We start from the raw sequence: 6,101 nt of genomic DNA, 5'->3' as shown, positions 1-6,101 counted from the left end.
ATCCATGTTGTTGCAAATGGCAGTATTTCATCTCTTCTTATGGCTGAGTAATATTCCATTGTATATATGTACCACAGCTTTTTTAGCCAATCATCTATCATAGGACACTTTGGTTGCTTCCATGTCCTGGCCACTGTGAAAAATGCTGCTATGAACATTGGTGTGCAAATAAATTTATAGATATGAGTTTTCAAATCTTTGGGGTAAACACACACTAGAGGGATTGCTGGATATGGTAGATCAATTCTTAGTTTTTTGAGGAATCTACATACTGTTTTCCGTAGTGGCTGTACCAATTCGCAATCCCACCAGCAGTGTATGAGGGTTCCTATTTCTCCACATCCTCTCCAACATTTGTTATTCCTTGTCCTGTTGATTATAGCCATTCTGAGAAGTATGAGATGGTATCTCATTGTGCTTTTGATTTGCATTTTCCTAATAGCTAGTGATGTTGAGTACCTTTTCACATATTTGTTGGCCATTTGTATGTCCTGTAGGGAGAAGTGTCTGTTTGGGTCCTCTGCCCATTTTTTTATTGGATCATTAGTTTTTTTGTTGTGATTGAGTTGTATGAGTTCTTTGTATATTTTGGATATTAGGCCCTTATCGGAGATGTTGCTTGCAAATATATTTTCCCATTCAGATGGTTGTCTTTTTACCTTGTTGATGGTTTCTTTTGTTGAACAGATGCTTTTTAGTTCCATGTAGTCCCATCCATTTATTTTAGGTTTTACTTCTCTTGCCTTCGAGGTCAAATTAATAAAACCCTCTTTAAGTCCAAGGTCCTTGAGTTTAGTTCCTATGTTTTCTTCTGTACATTTTATTGTTTCAGGTCTTTAATCCATTTTGAGTTAATTTTGGTGTGTGGTGATAGACAGCAGTCAGCTTCATTCTTTTGCAGATGGCTTTCCAGTTTTCCCAGCACCATTTATTAAAGAGGCTTTCCTTTCTCCACTGCGTATTTTTGGCTTTTTTGTCAAAAATTATTTGCCCATATAAATATGGGTTTACTTCTGGACTCTCAATTCTGTTCCACTGGTCCGTGTGTCTGTTTTGCTGCCAATACCATGCTGTTTTGATTACCATCACTTTGTAGTATAATTTTAAATCAGGCAGAGTGATGCCGCCAGCCTCGTTCTTTTTTCTCAGGATGGCTTTGGCATTTTAGGATCTTTTGTATTTCCATACAAATCTGATGATTTTTCTTGTTCTATATCTTTAAAAAATGCTGATGGGATTTTGATGGGGATTGCATTAAATCTGTATAATGCATTAGATAATATGGTCATTTTAACTATATTGATGCTTCCAATCCAAGAACACGGAATATCTTTCCATTTCTTTGTATCTTCTTCGATTTTTTTTTAATAGAGTCTTATAGTGTTCATTATATAGGTCCGTCACGTTTCATTAAATTTATTCCTAGGTATTTTATTCTTTTTGTTGCAATTGCAAAAGGAATTACTTTTACCACTTCTTTCTGACACTTCATTGTTAGAGTATAGGAATGCTATGAATTTTCGAACATTGATTTTGTATCCACATAATTTACTGTATCTGCTTATTGTTTCTAGTAGTCTTCTTGTGGAGTATTTAGGGTTTTCTTATAGGAATCATGTCATCCACAAATAGTGACACTTTGACTTTTTTGTTTCCTATTTGGATGCTTTTAATATCTTTCTCTAATCTGATTGCACTTGCTAGGACCTCCAATGTTATATTGAATAACAGTGACAATAGTGGACAGCCTTACCTTGTCCCTGATCTTAGAGGGAAAGTTTTTAGTTTTTCACCATTAAGTATAATGTTGGCTGAGGGTTTGTCATATATGGCCTTTATTATGTTAAGGCACTTTCCTTCTATATCAATTTTGTTAAGTATTTTGATCATAAATGTATGCTGTATCTTGTCAAAGGCTTTTTCTGCATCTATTGATATGATCATATGTTTCTTATTTTTTTAATTTTTGATGTGGTGTATCACATTAATCAATTTGTGTATGTTGAACCATACTTGTGCCCCTAGGATGAAGCCCACTTGATCGAGGTATATAATCTTTTTAATATGTTGCTATATTCGGTTTGCTAGTATCTTATTTAGGATTTTTGCATCTGTGTTCATGAGAGATATTGGTCTGTAGTTTTCTTTTTTGTGTGTTATCCTTACCAGGTTTTGGTATCAGAGTAATATTGGCCTCATAAAGTGAGCTGAGAAGTATTGCCTCCTCTTTGATTTTTTGGAAGAGTTTGAGGAGAATAGGTATTAAATCATCTTTGAATGTTTGGTAGAATTCACTGGTGAAGCCATCTAATCCTGGACTTTTATTTTTTGGTAGGTTTTTGATGATTGTTTCAATTTCCATACTGCTGATCAGTCTTTTTAGATTTTCCAGTTCTTCTTGATTCAGTCTAGGAAGATTATACTTTTCTGAGTACTGGTCCATTTTTTCTAGGTTATTAAATTTGGCGTTATATACTTTTTCATAGTATTCTTGTATGATCATTTGTATTTCTGCAATATCAGTCATAATTTTCCCTCTTTCATACCTGATTTTGTTTATTTGTGTCCTTTCTCTTTTTTCTTTAGCGAGTCTAGCCAGGGGGTTGTCAGTTTTATTAACCTTCTCAAAGAACCAGCTCTTTGTTGCATTTATTTTTTCTATTGTTCTTTTGTTTTCAATTTCATTTATTTCTGCTCTAATTTTGGTGATTTCTTTCCTTCTGCTGACTTTAGGCTTCATTTGTTCTTCCTTTTCTAGTTTTTTAAGGTGAAGCATTAAGTTATTTATTTGGGCTAGTTCTTGTTTTTGGATATAGGCCTGTAATGATATGAACTGTCCTCTTATGACCGCTTTTCCATGTCTCAAAAGTTTTGATATGTTGTACTATCATTATCATTCATTTCTATGTATCTCTTTATCTATCTTTTTATGTCTTCTCTGATCTGTTATCTTCAGTAGCATGTTGTTTAATCTCCATGTGTTTGTGGTTCTTCCTGATTTCTTTTTGCAGTTGATCTCTAGTTTCAAAGCATTATGATCATAGAATATAGTTGGTATGATTTCTACCCTCTTATAATTGTTGTGGCTATTTCTGTGTCCCAGTATGTGGTCGATTCTTGACAATGTTCCATGTGCACTGGAGAAGAATGTATAAGCATTGTTTTGGGATGGAAGGCTCTGTAAATGTCAGTTATGTCTAGTTGGACTAAAGTGTCATTCAAAGTTGTTATTTACTTATTAATATTCTGTTTGGATGATCTGTCCATATCCGACAATGGGATATTTAGGTCCCCTACTACAATAGTGTTTTGGTCTGTTTCTCCCTTTAGTTCTGTTAGTGATTTCTTTATTTTGCGGCTCCTTGATTGGGAGCATAGTTATTAATAAGTGTTACCTCTTCTTGGTACATGATTCCCTTTATCATTACGAAGTGTTCCTCACATCTTTCTTTCCCTTTTTTATTTTGAAGTCTATGTTGTCTGATATGAGCACTGCTACTCCTACTTTTCTCTGAATGCCATTTGCTTGAAATATCATTTTCCACCCTTTCACTTTGAGTCTATATTTGTCTTTGGAGCTGAGATGTGTCTCCTGGAGGCAGCATATGGTTGGGTTTTGTTTTTTGATCCATTATGCAGCTCTGTGCCTTTTTATTGGTTATTTCATTCCATTTACATTTAGGGTAATTATTGAAATATGATGTCTTCTTATAACCATTTTATCTTTTGCTTTCTGGTAGCTCAGTGTTTCCATCGCTTCCTTGTCCATGTGGTTCTGTTTTCTTTATTTTGGTTGGCTTTTGTGGGTTTTGCCTCTGGTTCTTCTTGTTTCATGTTATATACTTCAGTTCTGAATCTTCAGTGTGTGGTTACCATTACGAGTATGTAAAGGATAGTTTTATATATATATACAGTCGTCTATTTTCTTCTGCATGTATCTTATCTCCATTCCTCTTTGTGAATTTGGATTTTTGAATCCTCCCCTTTTCAGTCATTGTTGTCTCAATTTTTCTCTATGTATATTGAACGTTCATTACTATCTTGTTATAACAATTCATTTCTTATTATTTAAGCTATAATGTCCTGCTCTTAATAAGGGTTGCACTCCTCTATTTCTACTTGCCTGCTAGTCACTTTATTTCTAATTATGGATTTTTGTTGTTGTGTTGTTGTTGTTGTTGTTGTTGTTGTTGTTGTTGTTTTGTTTTAGATGAGTTGACCTCTTTCAGTATTTCCTGTAGTGCAGGTCTCATATTAGAGAATTCCCGCAATTTTTGTATGTCTGAAAAGGTCTTGATTTCTCCCTTATATCTAAAGGAGAGCTTAACTGGATATATTATTCTAGGCTGGTAGTTCCTTAATAGTTTAAATATTTGATTCCATCCCTTTCTGGCTTGTAAGGTCTGTGCTGAGAAGTCTGAGGATAATCTAATGGGTTTTCTTTTATATGTTACCATTTTCTTCTCACTGGCTGCCTTGAGAATTCTATCTTTGTCATTGATTTTTGATAACTGTAATACAATGTGTGTTGGTGAAAGTCTTTGGGGGTTGAGATAATTAGGTGTCCTGTTGACTTCTTGAATTCCAAGCTCCAGCTCATTCTTTATCTTTAGGAAGTTCTCATCAACTGTTTGTCTGAAAATACTTTCTAGTCTTCGCTTCTTTGTCTCCCCATCGAGAATGCCCATTATTCTTATGTTTCCTGTCCTGATGGTATCAGATAGTTCTTGTATTTCTCTTTCATTATTTTTTATTCTTCGGTTTCTCTCTTTTTCCTTCTGATTTATTTCTAGATTTCTGTCTTTGATATCACTGATCTTTTCCTTCATTTGGTCAACTCTATTTTCCAAGCTTGCTATTTCATTTTTCAACTCTTGCAGTGTGTTCTTCATCTCCGGAATATCTATTCTGTTCTTCTTGTGGGTTTCAATCTCCTTGCTCTGCTCATCTAGTTGTTTTTTTTAATTCATGAAATTGTTAATATGATTTGTTTTGGATCTCATTGAGTTTTTTCAGAAGTATTATCCTGAAGTCTCTGTCATTTAAGTCGCACATTTCTATGTCTGTAAGCTTATTTTCTGGAGATTTTTCTCTTTCTTTCTGAGATACCTTGTCATCTTGGTTGTTCATGGTGTTTAATGGACTATTTCTCCACCTGGGCATTAATGGAAGTGTATTCTGCATTTTTTCCAGAAAGAAGATTTGTTAAATAAAGGTCTCTCTTTAGCCTGCTGCAAAGAAGGCGCTCTTCTTTTGGTTTCCAGTAGATGGCGTTAAGCCTTCGGATCCCTAGCAGTTTTGTTAGCATTTGCTCAGATTCCTCTGGGGCTCCAGGATAATTGGTCTCAGAGGGTAGCAGGGGAGGAGCCCTCTGGGTTGGGGGTTGGGGGCTGCGGCTCAGCCTCGGTTTTGCAATCTCCGCTAGCAAAAATCAGCTGTTGTTCTTCTACAGTCCCACCCCGCTTTTCTGCTTTCTGCCCTGATGACTGTACCCTGCAGCCGGCCAGCCACAGCTCACAGCTTTCCAAGGCAGAGCTGTTCAGGGAACTCACCTCAGGAACTCGTGCTCCTTTTCCCCTCCCCCTCCTCCTGCAGGAGCTCCAGAGGCTGCAAGAGGTAGCTTCAGTCTTGGCAGGGTTTGCTCAGATTCCCCTGGGGCTCTGCAGTGATCGGTCTCAGAGGATATGGGGAGAGGGGCTTTCTGGGTTGGGGGTTGGGGCTGAGGTTCAGCCTCAGTTTTGCAACTAAGGCTGGTAAAAATCAGCTGTTGTTTCTCTGCGGTCTCGCCTCATTTCTCCACTTTCTGCCCTGATGACTGAGCCCTCCAGTCAGCTGCATACAAGCCCCGGCATGTCCCAACAGGATTGTTCAGGAAAGTCATTGTGCTTTCACCCCTTTCCTTCCTCCTACAGGGAGCTTTGGTGGCTGCGAGAGGCAACTTCTTTATTACTCCCAGTCCACTGCCTGACATCCAGGATTCTGACCTGTGGTAGCTCTTATGTGTAGATCCAATGTTCTGAAGTGCTGGTGTGCAATTTTGGTGTTTTATGTTGAGTTTTAGATGTTCAGCTTATTGTTGTTTCAAGGGGAGAGATCTAGGG

Source organism: Pteropus vampyrus, unplaced genomic scaffold, assembly GCF_000151845.1.
Source record: "Pteropus vampyrus isolate Shadow unplaced genomic scaffold, Pvam_2.0 Scaffold87, whole genome shotgun sequence".
Taxonomy (NCBI): domain Eukaryota; kingdom Metazoa; phylum Chordata; class Mammalia; order Chiroptera; family Pteropodidae; genus Pteropus; species Pteropus vampyrus.
Note: the sequence above shows the minus strand (reverse complement) of the source record.